This window comes from Musca autumnalis, unplaced genomic scaffold (genome assembly GCF_047663935.1).
Source record: "Musca autumnalis isolate F117 unplaced genomic scaffold, ASM4766393v1 scaffold_4, whole genome shotgun sequence".
NCBI lineage: Eukaryota > Metazoa > Arthropoda > Insecta > Diptera > Muscidae > Musca > Musca autumnalis.
In genome coordinates, this window is record NW_027411977.1 from 41280239 (window position 1) to 41302590 (window position 22352).

Here is a 22352-nt window from a genome sequence, read left to right on the forward strand (position 1 = left end):
ATGGATGTCGAGATGTTAAAATCTGGTGCTGCTAACTACCATGTTTTTTGCCGCTGCGAAGTCTATCAGCCTCATGCCATTGTCAGATATTTCATTGTGGAGTGTGAATTTTCCGACTGTTGGGCCAAAGATATTTTCTTTTCCAATTTTGGCATTAAAATCGCCTAGAATAATTTTAATGTCATGGGTTTCTTTTAAGCGCTCGTAAAATATATCCTTGTTCTGTTCGTCCTTTTCTTCAGTGGGAGCATGAGCGCAAATAAAGCTGATGTTGAAGAATTTAGCTTTTATTCGAATTGCAGCAAGTCTTTCATTCACTGGGGTGAAGCTGGATACCAGATGTTTTAGCCTCCGACTAACTACGAATCCGCAACCAAATTCATGCTTTACGTCATGGCAGCTATAATACAGTGCGTCACCTTTAGGTGTTGTTGTGACGCCTTTCCCGTTCCATCGTATTTCCTTTATGCCAGTAATGTCGGCCTTGTACTTTTCAAGTACATCTGCCAATGCGTAAACTGCACCTTCTCTATAAAGAGTGCGAACATTCCAGGTGCAGATCATGGTCCTTAAAACGTTTGCGGGGTTCGTCAACTGTAGAGGGGTTTGTTTTTCTTTTCTTTTGTTTTTTTCATAGTAGGCTGCTTTTTCTAGGGGAGGGTTACTAACCCGGCGCCCAAACCCAAGTTTTTAACGTTCTTATGGGTAAACGCGCGGCACATGTTAGCTCACTACCTTTAACGGGTGTTAAAGGCAGCTCCCCAGGTGACACCACGGGAAGGTCACCCAGCATGAGGATTAATAAATAATAATAATTGTTCCACAAACATCCCTGAAGGGACGGGGTGATTTCTCTCATATCGATGAGTGCATCCCGATTCATATTGGCTGAATGATATGGGACCTACTTTTTATTGCCGAGTCCGAACCGCGTATCTTAAGACACCACTTGTAGAGAAGTTTTTCATGGATTAAATACTCAGGAAATATCACCAACATTAGTGAGGGGTATTTTGCCACCATTGAAAATTTAATGTTGCCTGGCCTGGGAATCGAACCGCAGACCTTTAGCGTGCAAGGCGGGTGTGCATACCATTGTACCACGGTGGCACCCAATGATGATTGATACCACCATATATTTAACATCCTAGCTAAACGCATTGCGCGTCGACACCATCAACTTGGTCTTCTCGCCGTTTACCGCCAGACCCACTTTAGCAGATTCTCATTCACCTTCAAAAAGGTATCGGTTACTTCTTTTACTGATCGTCCCATGATGTCTATATCATCAGCATAAGCAAGTAAAATGTGGCTATTGGTGTAGATTGCGCCACTTCTTTTGACGTTTGCCTCTCGTATAACCTTTTCCAGCAGGATGTTGAAAAGATCACACGAAAGGCTGTCTCCTTGCCTGAAACCGCTTTTGGTACAAAACTCTTCGGTGAGATTCTGTCCTATTTTAACTAAAGATCTTGTGTCAGTTAGAGTCATTTTACAAAGCCGAATGAGCTTTGCGGGGATACCAAGTCCAATATCCAGGTCTAAAGCCGCATTGGTATGGTCCAATTATTTCGTTGACCATGGGCTTTATTTGTTCGCACAATATTCCTGAAACTATCTTGTAGGCGATAGGGAGAAGACTTATGCCCCCATAGAACGGTACAAATTTAATCAGGGACAAATTCATACTTCCTGAGAAATAGCCTGAAATGTGCAAAGCCGACTGATACTTTTTTACTTCTTATACCCTCAGCATTTATTCTAACGAGGGTATATACACTTTCATACGGGCAAAATGTGCCTCATCGAAATAATGGTTTTAGACCCCAAATATGTTTGGACGAAATGTGTTTCCGTCTGGCTGGTGCGCACTATAACTCTCGAACGGATAAACCGATTTGGTCCAAAATTTGGCTTTGTCAATATTTTGTCCATACTTAGTTCAAGTTCGAAGATGGGTTATATCGATCCACTCCTTCCGGTAGTTTTCCTACAAAAGTTCGGAAATGTTCGTAAAATTTGTGCGCACGATAACTCTTGAAGGAAGTACCCGATTTGGTCCATACTTTGCACATCGTAAAATTTCTACCAGACTTAGTCGAGGTTCCAATCAATCAACTCAATCTGTCCATTCCTTTAGATACCTCCCACACAAAATTTCGGATAAATTCACTTTAAGACCTGTACTCGAATCACTTTGATTTTTGTTGAAGCAACTTGCATTCGCTGCCCTCCTTATAACGGTATAAGTCCATACTTCCTGAAAAAATAGCCTGAAATGCACAAAAAAGGCCTATGACACCGTGTGTAGTGGTTGGAGCGGAAGATAACTCTCGAACGGATCTGCCGATTGCGTCCACAATTTGGTCTTTGTAATATTTTGTGCAAACATGGTTTAAGTTCGGTCCTCTTCTTCATGTACCTCCCCCACAAAAGTTCAAAAATGTTCGGAAAAATTGTGCACACGATAATTCTTGATGGGAGTGACCGATTTGGTCCATACTGTACACATCTTGAAATATCTACCAGATATAGATCAGGTTCGACTATATTTGTCCAATCCTTCGCGTACCTCCTGCGCAAAATTTTGGATAAATTCACTTTAAGGCCTGCACTCGAATCACTTTGATTTTTGTTGAAGCAACTTTCACTCGCTGCCTCAATTACGGCAGTAAAAGTTTTTTCAGGGGCAAGTGCATACTTCTTGAGAAAATAGCCCGAAAGTTGTGAAAACCCCCTATGGCTGGAGGGCTCGAACCGAATATATTACCGAATAGAGCTTTATAATGGTTTTCCCAGGCTAGTGTGCTAAAAAACATCTATCTATCGATATCCCCGCAAGTTTTTGAGCTTTAACCCTATCCATATTTTTGTCGGTGCATACGGCCAAATAGGTACGTTTTTTTTTTAAAAAAAAAAAAGTATTTCAATCCGCATAGGCTGAGGATATATCTCTGTCGGCAAAGCCGACTGATACTTTTTTACTTTTTTTGTTTTGAAATACCTTTAGATAAAGAAGTAGTAGATGGTTTTTTGCTGATTCCGGCCCCCAATATTTATCCGATCATCGCAAAAATGGCTTCAAGCTGATACACCCAAATCTACAAAATAATTTCGTGAAGATCCGTTTAAAATTGTGACCTTTAGGGTTAGAAGGACAGAGTGACAAAAGCAGGAGCACACGTAGCCATATCGACTCAGCTCCTCAAAACGCTTATATTGGTATTCATAGAGGTGGACCTCCGACCATTATGTTGATGTATTACAACTCATAAACCCTCCCCGCATAGTGGGTTACAGGCTACAAAAACTAACACGGTAACACTCCAATGTTCCTCTCTACCTTTTTTTGTGACCATCTCTTATTTGAATCTCTCTTAAATTCACTGAGTGTTACTTTTTAGTGTCAGATATGAGGGTTTTTGATTTACAACATTTAGTCCCCGTTACATGAATGGCATACTGTCATGTAAACAACAAATAAAACAACAACAATACTACGGTTAATTTTACTCTATGGTTTACAGCATGTACTGTGACAAAATATTGTATGTATGTACATATTTGTATTATTTCTATATTACTAAAAATATATTTTAATATATTAAATATTTTTACTTACAGAATTATGATACAAAATATGTGGAAATGTAGAGGGAAACTATGAAGGTGAGTACTGATGATTTGAGTCACGCATTTATTTCATCTGCTGGAAGTGTTTGTAACGTTCGTAAGTTTTACATATGTATATAGCGCATTTAAAAATAGGGCACAGGGGATAACACTCTTATTATTTATTTATTGTCCGAATTCCCCGACATTTCCCAACTTGCATCGAAATTAGACATAATTTGCGTATTTGGTGAACCGAATACCTCAAATCGGGCGAATATATATATATGGGAGCTATATCCAAATCTGAACCGATTTCAATATAATTTGGTAAAATTTCATCATTTTGGACAAACATGGCGTGATTGGTGCACCAAATACCTAAAATCGGGAGGACATATATATATATATATATATATATATATACCCAGGAAACCAAATGTCTGATGTCCGACAAGTCTGAACAATTTCGGAAGCAAAGTCGTTCAGATTTCGTTCCGATTTCTAAACGATTTTCCGATGTCGCTCCGACATTTCGTCAACGAAATTATGTCAACCCCTTTATACAACTTTCGTTAAGATATCGTTATTGGCCATCTCTGTACATTATCCGAAAATGATCGGCAATCGGTTCAGAAGTTTTGGAGATATAACATATTTAAAAAAAGGCATGGTCGGGTCTTTAGGTCCCAAATAAGTACCTAGGGTAGGGGACACAACCACCATTGCGTCGCAAATTAATTTTCTCACCGATACGTTCGTCAGTTTTGCTAAAATAGCGTGTTAAAAAATCGGGCATAGGGGAGGTTCCCCGCCCCTCCGAAATTCAACAAAATTTATAGCCGATTTTCTCCACGGGTCCTCCCTCTACATTCTCTGAAATTTTCAGGAAAATCGGTTCAGTATTTTTGGGGCGTGCTAAAATAGCGTTTTTAAAAAAGTAGGGTGCCCCGCTCCCTCCGAACTTCAAAAAAATATATATCCTATTTTCACCACGGGTGTTTCCTGTACATTCTATGAAATCTTCACGAAAATCGGTTCAGCCGTTTTTGAGTCTATACGAAACATACATACTAACATACACACATTGTCTTTTATATATAAGATTTAAAAAAGTGGTTGTGGTAGGGTCTTTAGGCCCCAAATAAATACCAAGGGTTGGAGAAACAACCACCATTGCCTCGCAAATTAATTTTCTCACCGATACGTTCGTCAGTTCTGATAACATAGCGTTTTTTAAAAAAAGGGCATTGGGGAGGTTTCCCGTCAAGAAAATCGGTTAAGCAGTTTTGGATGTACAGTATGGCCATCTCAGTACATTCCCTGACAATTTCAGGAAAATCGGTTTAGTAGGTTTTTGCAGAAAAAAATTTAAATTGAAACAAGTTTTTAAAATTATCGCATAGGGGAGGTACTTCGCCCCCCATGGAACTCAATAAAATATGTAGCTTGTTTTCGGGAGCCATCCCTGTACATTCCCTGACAATTTCATGAAAATCGGTGCACTAGTTTTGTGGATGTAACATATTTAAACAAGTGGGCGTGGTCAAGTCTTTGGGTCCTAAAAAAGGAGGTAAGGTCGGAGACACAACCACAATTGTCTCGCAAATTAATTTTCAAACCGATACATTCGTAATTGTTGTAATATATGCCTTTTTTAATAGGGTATAGGGGATTACCCCACCACTTCTAAATTCAACAATATATGTAGCCTATTTTAGAGGGGGAGGAGCCTATTTTAGAAGGGGGGAGCCTATTTTAGAGGGGAGAAAAGATTAAAATTGAAAATTTAAAAAAGTGGGCGTGGTCAATTTTTCTTTGCATGAAAAACCTAAGTTGGGTTATGACGAACATTTCAAAAAAGAATTATCCAAATCGGCCCAGCCGTTCTAAGCTGATGCCATTAACAACGAACGACATTTGATTTTTATTTATATAGATGTTATATTTTACATTTAACATATTATATTTTATTTTTATTTATTTTTTTATTTATTTATTTTATTTATATTTTATCTTTTATATTGTGCCCTTGTCCTTTTGTCCTAGTCCCACTGTACATTCTCCAACTCTATAGGTATTCGTTATCAACAAAAAATTGCCAATGACATACATCATAAAAATCCATGGCTAATACTCTTAGCAAACTGTGTTAAGTGTGTATCTCTTTTCAGCTTGAATACCAAAAGAAAATAAAATAAAATACAATCAAAGAGAAAGAGGCGAAAGCAAATAATAAGAATTAAGGCTCACTCTCATTCTCTATGATGGCTTTGAAACACTTTTGAACGATTTGAAAAGCATGTGCGTGGCAAAAGTAAGCCCCAAAAAAAGTTTATGTGTGTCTGTTGGCGAATAAGATAAACAACACCATCAACATCAATTGTGGCAATAACTTATACAGATTTTCCCAAGTACGCACATACATACGTACATACATATGGGTGTATATAGGTGTGTGTGTGTGTTATAGCCACTAGTCTAGAAAGTTGTAATGAGAAAGAGATTTTGCACTAGGATATGCGTAAGGTGAAAGAGAAACGCTTGGCAATGTGATGCTGGACGTTGTTTCTCTATGTCTGTGTGACACCTTGCCTTTACGTTTCCTTACTATCACCATCACTACCACTGTAGAAGAGTGTAAATGTTTACATCTGTTTGTATTCGTTTGCATTGCGGGCTTGTCTTCTTATTGTCGTGGTATCGTGGCCTGGCTGGTTCTTTATGTTCTGTTCTGGCTAAGTTCTGTTGTTGCGGCTGTATTTGCAGCAGCCTGCCAACCATCCAGCCAGTGATGATGATGTCTCTTGTGTTTGGCGAAAAAAAGCTTTGGAGGACAATTCAGTTCAATCGCCAACCTTCATACTGAACTGTTGTATCTGAAATTCGTGGAAATTTTTGTGTAAGATGAATGAAGCAGAGTAAAAGGGAATAAATCAAAAAGAAATTCAGTTGTGTGTGATGATTTTTGGCTTTAAATGCCAAGAAAGAAAGTCATGAGGGTGCGTTTGTGTGAATTGTGGTGAAAATATGGAAAATTCCCCTAAAAAAATAAATATCTATAATATTAGAATAATTAAAAATGTGAAAGATAACAACAAAAAGTCCCCTCGAATATGAAAAATATCAAAATTTTATTCCAAGATTCCTGAAAGTAAAGAAAAAAAATCATACCTCAACATCACATATTTTGGGTGTGTGCTATACGTATTCCAAGAAATCTTTCGGTGTGTGTATATGTGTGTGAATTTACTATAACAACAAAAAAAGTATAAAAGATTGTAGTGTAAAAATTTCTTGGGAGTTTCATTCGGTGTTCAGATCTCCTCTCTTTTTCCTGGCAAAAATGAAAGAGTTGTGTATTACGATTTTTTTCTTTGAAATTTGAAATTCATGTGGCATAGTTATATCTAATACTCATGTTTGTGTGTGTATGTGTGAATTTTCTTCCTTATTTGGTAAGCGGTCTATTTACCAAACAGAACGGAATAAAGCTACAAAGAAACGAAATGAAAGAAAGATAACTATGAACATTTTGTGCCATCAAGTTGACACGTGTTATTTGGTTTGGTTTGAAAAGTTTTAGTGTTGTATTGACTTTTCCTTGTAATATTAATGCACATAGCTCACAAAGGAAATCGTTTATGCAAGTTCTCAAAATATTGTATTCATAACATGAATGCTTGGATTTATTACTTTTTTTGAATATCTACAACAACACGTAAGAATGAAATATGGAATTAGTTTTTGTCTTACAATTTTGTATCACATTGAAAAAATGGATCCAGCTTCATAAAAACCCGTCGGTTTTGATTTTTTGTTTGCAGTGGTGGATATTTTTGTGCTGTTTACAGGAATAAGTTTCGGCGGATGGACTTGTTTACCAGGTTTTGTGACACCAATATACGGACAAAAACCGGATTGTACCTGGTTTTTCTGAAGCGACTATAAAAATACAATACCCACCATTGCAGACAAAGGAGGCTTCTCTCATAGCAAAGAGTGTACCCAAACTCATATTAGTTCTATAACATAGGCCTTTTTATACCATCAGCATTGATGCTAACGAGGGTATATACACTTTCATACGGGCAAAATGTGCCTCATCGAAATAATGGGTTTAGGCCCCAAGTATGTTTGGACGAAATCCGTTTCAGACAATTTGGAGTCTATTTAGCAATGTCCGTCCGTCTGTTCGTCTGGCTGACTGGTGCGCACGGTAACTCTCGAACGCATGAACCGATTTGGTCCAAAATTTGGCCTTCGTTATATTTTGTCCAAACTTTGTATAAGTTCGAAGATGGACCATATCGGTCCACCCTTTTCCTCCCCCACAAAAAGTTTGAAAATGTTCGCAAAATTTGTGCGCACTTTAACTCTTGAACGGAGTAACTGATTCGGTCTATGCTTTGAACATTGCAGAATTTCTACAAGACTTAGATGCGGTTCCAATATGGACTCAATCGGTCCATTCCTTCGGGTACTCCCACACAAATTTCGGAGAAGTTCAGTTAGGACCTGCTCTCGAATCGCTTTGATTTTTGCTGTAACAAACTGTATTCCCTGCGCTCATACGACAGTATAAGCTTCATCAGGGGCAAGTCCATACTTCCTGAGGAAATAGCCTCAAAGATGCAAAAATAAAACCTATGGCAACGTGTGTAGTGGTTTGAGCGCAAGATAGCCCTCGAACGGATCTGCCTATTTGGTCCAAGCTTTGGCCTTCTTAATATTTTGTCTAAACTTTCTTTAAGTTCGAAGATAAGCCATATTAATCCACTCCTTCAGGCACTTCTCCCCCAAAAGTTCAAAAATGTTGGGAAAAATTGTGCGCACGATAACTCTTGAAGGGAGTGACCGATTTGGTCCACACTTTACTTAGCTGGCCATCGAGAACCTCCATGCGGCCCGTATTTATACGCCTTTTTAGCAGGTTCATCATCGCTCATTCTCATGATATGGCATAGCCATCGCAATTGTTGTATCTCGATTCGTCCAACTACATTGATGTCATTGTATAGTTGATACAGCTCGGTGTTCATACGACGCCGATATTCGCCGTCAACACAGATTGGCCCGTACATCTTTCGAAGAATTTTTCTCTCGAACACACCAAGCACTGCCTTATCTGCTTGAGCAAGTACCCATGCTTCGGAACCATACATTAGCACGGGTAGTATCAGTGTTTTGTAAAGTGTTACTTTTGTTTGACGAGAGGTGGCTTTATTCCTAAACTGCTTACTCAGCCCAAAGTAGTCAACACTATTCTTCTTCGTATTTCACAACTGATGTTATTTGTTGTGTTTATGGCGGTGCCGAGGTAGACGAAGTCCTTTACTACCTCAACATTGTAGGTACCAACATTCACAGATGGTGCGGGGTTTGTGGACATATTACGAGTCGATACCATCAACTTGGTTTTTTCGCTGTTTACTGCCAGACCAACTTTAGCAGATTCTCTTTCGACTTTTGCAAAGGTGTCAGTTACTTCCTTTACCGATCGACCCATGATGTCAATGTCGTCGGCATAAGCCCGTAACATATGGCTTTTCGTGTATATCGTTCCATTTCTTTTGACCTTCGCGTCTCGTATGACCTTTTCCAGCAGGGTGTTGAATAGATCACACGACAGGCCGTCTCCTTGTCTGAAACCTCTTTTGGTAATAAACTCTTCGGAGAGGTTCTTTCCTATTTTAACTGAGGATCTCGTCTCAGTTAATGTCATTCTACAAAGCCGCATGAGCTTTGCAGGAATACCAAAATCAGACATGGCTTGGAACGCCTTTGAACGTATAGGACTGTCGAATGCTGCTTTATAATCGACGAAAAGATGGAAGGTGTCGATCTGCATTTCTTGGGTCTTTTCCAGGATTTGTCTCAAGGTAAATATCTGGTCAATGGTGGATGTGCCAGGTCTAAAGCCGCACTGATAGGGTCCAATAGTTTCATTGACCATAGGCTTTAGTCTCTCACAAAATATGCCAGATACTATCTTATATGCAATAGGGAGCAGACTTATGCCCCTGTAATTGGAGCACACAGTCTTATCACCCTTCTTGTGCACTGGACATAGGATGCTCACGTTCCAATCATAGGTACGCGTTCTTCCTGCCAGATGGTGCTAACTAGCTGATGCATATACCTTATCAGCGTGTCGCCTCCGGTTTTGAACAGCTCGGCTGGCAGGCCATCTGCTCCTGCCTCCTTATTATTCTTCAGCCGGTTTATTGCTGTCCTTACCTCATCTTGGCTGGGCGGTATACATTCAATACCATCTTCTGGGATTGGATCTGTGGTATCTTCGCCGTCTTCTCTGCTATCGGATACCAACAGTTTGGAAAAATGTTCTTTCCATATCCTGAGCACATTATCTGTATCAGTTACCAAATTACCTTGTTGGTCTCTACAGGAGGATTTGCCTGTACCAAAGCCATCAGTTTGATGCTTCACTCTTTGATAGAATTTCCGGACTTCGTTCTGTCTCCTGTACATCTCTATTTGTTCATACTCCCTCTTTTCCATCTCTCTCTCTAATACATCTACCAGATATCGAGCCCTTCCCGCGTAAAAGATGTAAGCGAAATTTTTTCGAATTTCTTTTTTTTACGGAAATCGATAAAGAATATTCAAATACGCCATCTCCCAAATTTTTATAACTCTGCCATGTACCGTTACGAAATTAGGGCAAAAAATATTTTGATGTAAGTGCCCTTTTTGTTTTGTTTACATCTTTAGATGACAGCGAATTGTCGCTTACATCAAAATTCCACATTAACATACCATGTAGTTATTCGACTATATTACAAGAAATACGCTCTAATCTTATAATTGTTCGAATAAATACTTGCTATAAACGTAAGTTGCTTTGTTTTTAAATTTTAGATGTGAATTATACTAAAAATGATTTTTTTCAAATAATTTTTTTTAATGTAACCTCCACTTTTTAATTTAATTGCCTGATTGCGTGACAGCGAAAAGGATGTAAGCGACACAAACTACCGTTATATTGAAGATATTCCACAAATGATTCATTTTTTTAATAAATAGGATTTAGTAACGGAACTATACCAAAATTTAATAAAAAATTTTGGTTAGATCAAAAGTTATTCAATAAAAACCGTCTCCTGTAAAATTTGCTTTTTGTCGCTTACACCTTTTTTCGCGGGAAGGGCTCGATATACATCAGGTTCGAATATGGACTATATTTGTCCACTCCTTCGGGTACCTCTCACACAAAATTTCGGATAAATTCACTTTAAGTCCTGCTCTCACTTTGATTTTTGTTAAAGCAACTTGCATTCGCTGCTTCAAATACGACGGTAATAGTTTTTTTCAGGGGCAAGTCCATTATTTTTGAGAAAACAGCCCGAATGGTGTTAAAACCCCCTATGTCAATATGTAGTGGCTGGAGGGCACGAAAACTCTAAAACTGATCAACCAATTTGGTCCACAATTTGGTCGTCGTCATATTTTGTCCAAACTTAGTTTCACTTCGAAGATGGGCAATACAGGTCCCTAACTTCCGGTAGGTTCCCCCAATATTTAAAATATGTCACTAAAATGGTATGCACGATATCTCTTGAACGGGGCACCATTTTGGACCAAACTTTGGATCTCCCTCACAAAAGTTCAACATTTGTTTCCAAGTGCAGTTTAGGGTCTGTTCGAAGATCCTTTGGAAACGTATACCGATGCTGTTCGTTGTGCTCCTGTTTACAGCGATATTATTTTTTCTGTGGACAAGTCTATGCTTCCTGGAATAATGGGTCAAACTGAAAAGACTAGCGGGCGCGATATCTATCGAAAAGATACCACTCCCAAATAAGATCCATTTTCATAATGCACACTTTTGAACTTTAATCCTAATCCACATTTTTGTCGGTTCATACGCCCAACATTTTGAAAACCCCTTAAATACATAAGTTTTTTTACTTTGGGAAAAAGTGTTTTAATTTACACAGGCTGAGGGTATGTCTCTGTCCGCAAAGCCGACTGATACTTTTTTACTTGTTTCTATTACCGAATTCAAACCGTGTATCTTATCGGATTTCAGGCATCAGAATAAAGAGCTAGAATGTCACCAGAGTTCCAGCTTGCTTTGCTTAAACTTTACAAAAAGGATTTCAATCCTCTCAATAAAATTACAGAATATGCGAGTAAGGTGGAAGAGAAACTTCGTGTCGTGTCTTCAGCCTCATTTTTGCTTTATTTGAGTTTTACCATTGCTGAAGGCTACTTTCAATTGAGAACAATTGTTGAACTCAAAATACTAACATTTGGCAATATTTGTTAGAATATATGGCTAAAACGTTAAAAATTGTCAAAATCGGGGTGCATTCTTATATGCGGGCCTATACCAAAAAATTGACAGACATGAGCCATTTTTTTTGTACCATTGACTCTATATGTTATTCAAAGGTGTCTATCAAATTGCAAAGCTTTATCCATACTGTGGAACATTTTTAAGGCGATCTTGTGCAAACAATTCGAACTGAGGATTTTTTGAAAGTAGAGACCCACACGACAAGAAACCCTAGTTGGGTTTTGTTGTGTCAGATACAGCTCGGATTTTATGGCCTCATCTAAACATGGTTAGATATTGAGTTTTTAAAGAATTTCCGGGCTATATTCCTGAAACCAATGCTAATCATCTTCTTCTCTAAAGCCAATTTGTAGATAAGGACAAGAGTAAAATATAAGGAGAAATAATGAACTAGAAAAACTGCATTTATTGCCTCAAATTTTAAAACATGTTCAAAAATTCCACTATTTTTATACATTTCGCACCGTATCTCCAAAAGCGTTATTTTTTCTGAATATTTTCTTTTGGAAAAATATTCCCTGGAATGTAATACACAACTCTTCGGAAGATATCATTTTGTAAAATGCCTCTATGCCGTTGTTTTTTAGTACATTTTTCAACGACGATTTAATAAAAATGTCAATAATGTGGTGGAATCCGAAATGCGAGAATAAACTGTTGGTGTGAACTGTATTTGAAATACGTGTTGTAAAAGATATGATGCAAAATACCGCTGAAACAACATGAAGTAAGCATTTTAGAGTTTCAGAATGTTCTAAAGAATTGTTGAGACCTTTATTTTGCAAAAGGTTACTTGGTTCAACTCGCAATAGTTTAGCCGATACTGACCAGAATTTCAGCAATTATGTAAAATTTTCTATATTTTATAGATTTTGATGCCCTAGATGGAGTTTTTCTTATGTGGTTTTTTCAAAAGATAAGTTCTACCAGTTTAGGGCTACAATATTGCTAAAGACAGCAAGGCCAAATTCCTATTCGTTTCCGAGAAAAAGGCCTGATAAATGCAAAAAAGTGTAGATTTAGCCCGGTTTAGATGAGGCCATAAAATCTGAACTGTATCTGACAGGACAAAACCTTACTAGGGTTTTTGTAGTCTAAATATGTACTTTCAAAAAATGCCTACTAGAAGTTGTTTGCATTTTCAGTGTTGCATAGTGTAATATTACATAGTAAAGTGCTTAATATTGGAGTCCCATTGCCTTTGCTTAAGGTTATTTTGTAAGGGGATCTGAAAAAGTTTGGCCTGAGGGCCCCAAACCTTTTTTGCATAGTGTAAGGTATTTTACCATCACCTTAAGTTTGTTACAGAAATGTGCTTTTTCGAAATAATGGCTTTAGACCCCAAGTATGTTTGAATAAAACATGTTTCAGTCAATCTGGAGTCGATTTAGCCCTGGCCGTCCATCTGAGTGGCTGAAGCGCACAATAATTTTTGAGCGGCTCAAACGATTCAGTCAAAAATGTTTACCTCGTAATATCTTGTCCAAAATTAGCTTATGTTTAAAATCTACTACTTCGGGCACATCCCCCACAAAAGTTCAAAATTAGTAACTAATACGGTGCCCACGATATTTTTCGATGGCACGACAACTTTTCAACCAAATACGGTGTTGGTCCAAACTTTGTATGTATGTATATCGTAATATTTCTGTAAATCTTAGGCAAAAGTTCGAATATGTACACCTCCCCCACAAAAGTTAAAATAGGAGCAACCAACATTATGACATCGCAATATTTCTTCCCGACACATCACGATGGAATATGGGCTATATCGGTCCACTCCTTCATGTACTTCCCACACAAAATTTCAAATCGTTTTAAAATTTAGTGGACAAGTCCTTATTTCCTGTGATAATGAACCAAAATCTCAAAAAACCTACATGCAGTATCCTTCCAAACGTCCATCAAGTTCCTAGAGGGTCAATATCGGACATCTTTAAGTGTAGTTAAGTTCTATTCGAGGATCGAGGAAATTTAAATAATTCGGCTAAAATTGACAGAAAAATATATATGAGGATTGAATCGGTGAGGGATATATATGGGGAGTACATTCCTAATCTAAACCGATATAGTCAGAATGTATAGGTATATCTTATACATCTGCATTTAATTAGGTGAACTTTTGATACCCTCCAACACATAATGAAGGGTATATTTAGTTTGTAACTCTACGAAGAAATCATTTTAGATCCCGCAGAGTAAACATATATTTTTGATCACCGTGCAATTCTGCATCAACATAACCATGTCCGTCCGCCTGTGGAAATCACTATAACGTTCGAAGGGATTGAAGTAGGTGGATACAATTTTGGTCAAATTTATTGTAGGTGCGTAGAACTTATTTGTATTGAAAATTGGATATATACTTCCACATTTTGGTATAGCGCCCATACAAAGTGACGTGTAATGTGTCGACACTTGAAGACATTTTGATGGTATTACTAATTTTTACCACATAATTGGTTTTAGTGTGTTATTTTCCGTTTCCGGAGGCCAAAAACCATTACTATTAAAAATGGTTTATGTAGGTCCAAGATTTGATTTAGCTCCGATATAACTGTACTGATTTGGGTAGTTTAAAGTTTTTATCTACATTTTCGGTTTTAATTGCAATGTTACTCATCATATATTTTTCCTAGTAATCAAGAAATGTTTGCCCTAAAAATTGTAGATATACATATGTTCCCGTTTCGGTATAGCCCCCATAGAATGGTACTTTCCGCTATTCGGTATTTTAAAGGTTTTAACCATATAAACTTACCGAAATGGCTGAAATTGGGTATATAATCTTCTTTGGGGCTACACAACCATCCGTCAGAAATTCTTCAGTATAGGTGAATTTTTAATATAGCCCCCATAGAACGGTAACACCCGATTTTTGATATTTTTCAAGATTTTAGCATCATTATCCCATATAAATGGTTGAAATTTGGTATTAAGTCTTCGTTTGGGTTACAAATTTGTTCTCCAGAAATTTGTCGGAGTACATCAGGACTGATATAGCCCGCCTTAAAACGTTACCTTTCGATTTGAAAAATGTTGTAATGTCTTAACCACATTGTTTTACCGAAATAACTGAAATTTGGTATATAGTCTTCGTTGCGGGATTAAAACATTCCCGCAGAGGATGGTTGGTACACGTCTACGTTTTGAGTTCGGACAAGTTTATAAAGAAGGAGCGACACAGTGAGACGTTTAATGATTAGTTTTGAATAGCCCTAATACTCCGATAATAGGGATAGCATTTTGCTGACGGTTTAGCTACTGCCGAACAATTTAATGGGGATTTCTGAATGAAATCGGTCACTTTTTCAACATGAGATTTTTCATTTCCTTTATCGTTTGCGGTGATGATGCTGCTCATAAGCAAAACATTTTAGTACATTTTCAGATTTTTTACTAAAGGTTCCAGAGATATCGCGTCTTGAAATAATCGAATTCTGTAAAAACTATAGCAAAGAAATACTCATAACCTTTTTAGTATTGGTCCAAATACAAAATTTTTTTTTTGTTTTTTTTTATCAGGTACCTAATAAAAAATTTAAAACATTTTTGTACAGAGGGATTGGATGCTATTTTCGCGATTTTTCCTATGTACCACTGTGCAAAGTAAATTATTTTAAAAATAATAATAATAATAATAATAATAATAATAATAATAATAATAATAATAATAATAATAATAATAATAATAATAATAATATTAATAATAATAATAATAATAATAATAATAATAATAATAATAATAATAATAATAATAATAATAATAATAATAATAATAATAATAATAATAATAATAATAATAATAATAATAATAATAATAATAATAATAATAATAATAATAATAATAATAATAATAATAATAATAATAATAATAATAATAATAATAATAATAATAAAAGGATTTTCGAACACCCTAAACTTACCTGACCCTAAACTGCACCTGAACTCCAGCCACTACATATGGTGCCATGGGAGTTTTTACACCTTTCAGGCTGTTTTCACAAGAAGTTTGGACTTGCCCCTAAACTTTTAACGTCGTAGTGTAGCAGCGAATGAATGTTGCTTCAACAAAAATCAAAGTGATTCCACAGCTAGTCCTAAAGTGAACTTATCCGAAATTTTGTGTGAGATGTACCCGAAAGAGTGGACATATATAGTCCATGTTCGCACCTGATCTATATGTGGTAAATATAATAGGAAGTGTAAAGTATGGACCAAATCGGTCACTCTCTTCAAGTGTTATCGTGCGCACAATTGTTCCGAACATTTTTGAACTTTTGTGGGGGAGGTACCTGAAGGAATGGACCGATATGACTTGTCTTCGAACTTAAACTAAACTTGTACGTAATATTACAAAGCCCAAATTTTGGAGCGAATCGGCAAATCTGTTCGATAGTTGTCTTGCGCTCCAACCACTACACACGGTGTCATAGGGATTCTTTTGCACCTTTCAGGCTATTTTCTCAGGAAGTATGGACTTGCCACTGATGTAACTTTTACCGTCGTATGGGAGGCAGGGAATACAAGTTGTTACAATAAAAATCAAAGCGATTCGAGAAAAGGTCCTAAACTGAACTTTTCCGAAATTTTGTGTGGTAGAAACTTTACGATGTGCAGATTATGGACCAAATCGGTTACTCCCTTCAATATTTTTGAACTTTTGTGGTGGAGGTACCGGAAAGAGTGGATCCATATAATTCACTTCGAACTTAAACCAAGTTTGGACAAAATATTACGAAAGCCAAATTTTTTACCGAATCGGTTGATCCGTTCGAGAGGTACGTGCGCTCCAGCCAGCCAGACAGACGGACAAAGTGACAGGCGGACGGACATGGCTAAAACAACTCCAAATTGTCTGAAACGGATTTCGTCCACACATACTTGGGGTCTAAAACCATTATTTCGATGAGGCAAATTTTGACCGTATGAAAATGTAATACCCTCGTTAGCATAAATGCTAAGGGTATAAAAACCGAAGAGTACAATTAATAAAAATTGATTTTAATTATTAAATCGCGAATATTGCATTCAAGCCCACTGTGCACATTTTTTTTTTATTAGATAGCTGATAAAAAATACATAAAAAATAAAGAAAGTTTTTTTCTATTTGGACCGATACTAAAGAAGATATGAGTATTTCTTTGCGTGTATTTTTTACAGAAATCCACGTTTTCAAGGCGCAATATCTCTGGATCCTTTAGTCAAAAATAATCTGAAAATATACCAAAACGTTTTGCTGATGAGCATGAGTATAAAAGAGCGATGGAAACAAATATATCGTTTGTAACCGGCTAAGATGTTCGAAACAAATCAAATACTATGCTTTCAGTACATCCAAAAACGATTGCAGAGAATTTGCGTAGGTGGTTGTCAACTCTGTAAATCCTAACAGTCCATGAAGGCAGTTATAATGAAGCACTTTAAATGAGCCCTTTAACTTCAAAAGCTTATATAAATGTTCAAATAATCTACCTGCTAAATTTTTAAAGTACGTAAAATTTAAATAAACAGAAGAAAACAACAACAGTAAGCCTACGACATTTGCTGTCAACAAGCACCACCTACTAACACAAATAAACATTTGTTTAGGCCGACAAGACGATTATATTTTCGAATGAGCGGATACGGATGTTTGTGTCGTTGTTGTTGTTTTCATGGCACACAAATTGTTTACAATGATTTTTCTGCTGTTACCTCCTTTTTCCTCTGCTGGGTGATGATGATGGTGATGGACTCTTTTGTCGTCGAAGGCGTTGCTTCACATTTTGTTTCCTTTGCAATTGCTGATGTTTTGTGAAATTGCAAAAAATAAACAGCACAATTCTTAAAAGGTAGCACTTAAAAACATATACATATGTATGTATATCGGATTGTGGATTATGTGTATGCATTATTTCATTCATATATATGTACGAGTCTGTATATGTGACGTTTTTAAAAAGTCTAAGGTCAAGTATTTTATTTTGAGTGGTCTTTTAAAAACCCGACTGCCAGCGTTATTTCATGTCGTCTACTTCTGCATTTCATTGCCATGAAATGCAGTTTTGCATTTAGTACGCTTTTTTATTTCTTTTTATTGTAGTTGTTGTTTTTTCCTTTTTTTCGAGAAATATGGCATGAAATGACAACGTTTCTTGCTTTTATTGCAAAACAATTTTGTTGTAAATTAAAATTTAATGCAAAGAGAAAAAATGATTTTTTCTGTGTGACATACTAAAGACCTAAAATGGAAAACAGTTGAACCTCGATTATCATACCCAATTCCTTAATAGAACAGCCAATATGTTTTTTGTGACTAGCTTCGATCTGAGTAGTTAAATTTTAGAGTTTTTACTGAAACATCTTTAATTTATTTTTAAATTTTGCATTTTGAGGGCGAAGGCCATTATTTGTGAGATTTTTAATTAATTTAATTAATCGAGCTATATGACCCAAGGAGATAACATTAAAAAAATTCGCTAGACAACTATTGTTCAATGTAATATCCTTAGGTCATATAGCTCGATTAATTAAATTAATTAAAAATTTCACTTTAATTTATATTACAACGATATTCGTGGCCCACTGTAATTTGTGTGTATCACCGACTGTGATGATATTTTCCATATAAATGTAAATCTCAAATCTTGTCAATGGGAAAATTGTTAGATTTGTAGGTGTGTTGGTTGTTGTGTGAAAAAAAGAGGTCATTGAAAATGCAAGTCGTTTATTCTTTGCAATTTAATTCAGTGAATGTAGAAAAAATATTCATAAACAACCGTCACACTCTTTTGGTAATGTGGGTATTTTTAATAGGCCTATAAATGCATAAAATTAGACCTTCTTTGCCGACAGAGATATCATAAAAATCGAATTTCTTTTGCAAATCCATTTGAAAAAATTTAAAAACATTTTTTGAGGCACAACTAAGATTTTTGGTATAGAGGTTGAGGAAACCAAATAAGATAGTATCAGTCAACTGTGCTGACGCAGATATACCCTCAGCCGCTGACCAAAACAAAAAACAAAACAAGTAAAAAGTCGTTAAGTTCGGCCGGGCCGAACATTTTATACCCTTCACCATAAAATAGTCTTAAATAAAATGGAATAATTAGGGTCCTTTCACAACTTTAGGTGAAAAAACTTTTCGACAATGGATAGACTCCTAACGCCTCCCACTATTGCTTAAATCACACTGTGAACACAAATGTTGGGGCAGAGATAATTCCTTTTGTAGATGAAAGCCCTTGGTGACAGAAAAACCCCGAAGGACAGATGCGCCATGAGTCGAACTTCCGCGTTATGGCGTGATGAAGTTTTTGCAAAAGACCCTGTAAGCCATCCTGTAAGGATCTGTCCTTCGGGGTGCATAATATACTCACCAAGGCCTTTCTTACCCAAGAGGAATTTTCCGTGCCCCAGACTTTCGCCTCCATTTTGTTGAACAGTGTTATCTAATCTAATCTAAAAGAATGTGTTCAGCTAGGTGAAAGGTACCACCTACGGGGCTATATCAAAGATTCGACCTATCTTTAAATTTTTTGCCGGAAAAGTTTTATAGCTGCAGGGGACTTCAAGAGTCAAATTGAGGGTAGCTTCATCAAAACAATGTAGACCCTCAAAAATGGACCCATGTTGACGAATTTAAGTGAAAAAAATTTTGTGACCACTGAAAATTACCCGAAAATCGGGAGGTACAGTTATGTGGGGGGATATACCAAAACATGGACCTATATTGACGATTATTTTTGAATAGACAAAATTGTAGCTAAAATTCTCAAAATACCGAAAATCGGGAGGTACCAATATATGGGGGCTATACCAAAACATGGACCTATGTTGACGATGTTTGGTGGAGATGTTTCATGACCACTGAGAACCTCAAATGTCAAATTACAGCTAATTCGGTTAAAAAAATTTTAATTAAAATGCTCAAAATACCGAAAATCGGGAGGTACGGTTATAAGGGGGCCATACCAAAACATGGACCTATGATGACGATGATTGGTGGAGATGTTTCATGACCACTGAGAACCTCAAATGTCAAATTGCAGATAGTTCGGTTACAAATTGTGGCTAAAATTCTCAAAATACCGAAAATCGGGAGGTACCGTCATATGGGGGCTATACCAAAATATGGACCTATGTTCACGATGTTTGGTGGAGATATTTCATGACCACTGAGAACCTCAAATGGCAAATTACAGCTAGTTCGGTTAAAAATTGTAGCTAAATTTCTCAAAATACCGAAAATCGGAAGGTTCCGATATATGGGGGCTATACCAAAACATGAATCTATGCCCATATCCTTCGGGATATAAGTTTGTTGATCAATAGGAACCCTACGTGCCAAATTATAGCTAATTCGGTCTGCAAATGTGGCGAAGAACGTCAAAATACCTCAAATCCGGAGGCACCGTTATATGGGGGCTATACCAAAGAGTGGACCGATATAGCCCATCTTCGAACTTGACCTGCCTATGGAAAATAGACCCTCGGGTGCAAAATTTCAGCACTCCATCTCAATTATTGCGGACGCTAGAGTGATTACAACAGACGGACAGACGGACATGGCTAGATCGTCTTAGAATTTTATCCTGATCAAGAATATGTATGTATACTTTATAGGGTTGCAAATGATTAGTTCGATGTGTTACAAACGGAATGACAAACTTAATATACCCTTCATACTATGGTGGAGGGTATAACAAGTAAAAAAGTATCAGTCGGCTTTGACGACAGAGATATACCCTCAGCCTAGTGAATTGAAACTTTCATCTACGGTCAGATCGAATGTATTTATGATCTTCTCAATATTTTGTGGCATGTTTTTGGACCTTTGAACTTGCCGACGAAAATATGGATTAGGATTAAAGTTCAAAAGTTTTGCAGAGGAGGTACTTAAAGGAATGGACCGACATATTCCACTATGGAAGTGCATCTTATTTTGGGAGTCATATCTTTTCGATAGATATCGCGCCCACTAATCATTTCAGTGGGTCATCGTATAACTTATGGACCAGTATGCCAGGAAGCATGGAATTGTCCACGGAAAACGTAATACCGTTGTAAGCAGGACAACAACGAACATCATCGGCATACATTTCCAAAGGATCTTCGAAGAGACCTTAAACTGCTCTTAAACACAAATGTTGAACTATTGTGGAGGAGGTACCCTAAGGTATCTTCATTTTAGAAGTTAACCTAAATTTGGACAAAATATTAGGAGATCCCAATTTTGGACTAAATATGTTCAAGAGATATCGTGACATTTTTTAAATATTCGGGGGAACTACCAAATGTTTGGACCAAATCGGTTAGTTCGAGAGTTATCGTGCTCTCCAGCCACTACATATGGTACTTACTTACTTACTTAGTCGGCCCATTACAGAACATTAGTTCCATAGACCGAACTAAGAAGAGATCTCCATTCCTCTCTGTTTTTCGCTTGACTTTTTGGAATACCGCGCCTTTTAATTTCTTCATCCACTTGTATGCTCCATCGAAGCTTAGGCCTGCCGATTCTGCGTGCACCGCCATGAGGCATGTATTCATACGCCTTTTTAGCGGGTTCATCATCGCTCATTCTTATGATATGACCTAGCCAACGCAATCGTTGCATCTCGATACGTTTAACTATATTCATGTCTTTGTATAGCTTATATAGCTCGTGGTTCATACGACGTCGATATTCACCGTCAACGCAAATCGGCCCGTAGATCTTTCGAAGAATTTTCCTCTCAAACACCAACCAAGCACTGCCTTATCTGCTTGCGCAAGTACCCATGCTTCGGAGCACCGGTAGTATCAGCGTTTTGTATAGTGTTATTTTTGTTTGACGAGATGTGGCTTTGTTTTTAAATTGCTTACTTAAACCATAGTAGCATCTGTTGCCCAATACAATTCTTCTTCTTATTTCACAACTGATGTTGTTTGTTGTGTTTATGGCAGTGCCGAAGTAGACGACGTCTTTAACTACCTCAATATTATAGGAACCAACTTCCACAGTTGGTCCGAGCTCTATGGACGCTTTGCGCGTCGACACCATAAATTGGGTCTTTTCGCCGTTTACCTTCCTAAAGGTATCAGTTACTTCCTTTGCTGATCGTCCCATGATGTCTATGTCATCAGCATAAGCAAGTAACATGTGGCTATTGGTGTAAATTGTGCCATTTCTTTTGACATTTGCATCTCGTATTACCTTTTCCAGCAAAATGTTGAATAGGTCACACGAAAGGCTGTCTCCTTGTCTGAAACCTCTTTTGGTACAAAATTCTTCGGAGAGGTTCTTTCCAATTTTAACTGAGGACCTAGTATCAGTTAAAGTCATCTTACAAAGCCGGATGAGCTTTGCGGGGATACCAAATACAGACATTGCATGGAATACCTTTGATCGGAAGGGACTGTCGAATGCTGCTTTATAATCGACAAAAAG

At 37.1% G+C, this 22352-nt stretch overlaps 1 protein-coding gene across 1 annotated transcript in view; it reads left to right on the forward strand.

Annotated features, from left to right (window-relative positions):
• Positions 1-6455: 6455 nt before the first annotated feature.
• The window catches only part of RhoGEF3 (Rho guanine nucleotide exchange factor 3), a 1152743-nt gene continuing 1136846 nt past the window's right edge, over positions 6456-22352 (forward strand). The window contains exon 1 of the mRNA XM_073985772.1: positions 6456-6614. The gene's annotated coding sequence lies outside the window, so the exon portion shown is untranslated. The remainder of the gene's footprint in view (positions 6615-22352) is intronic.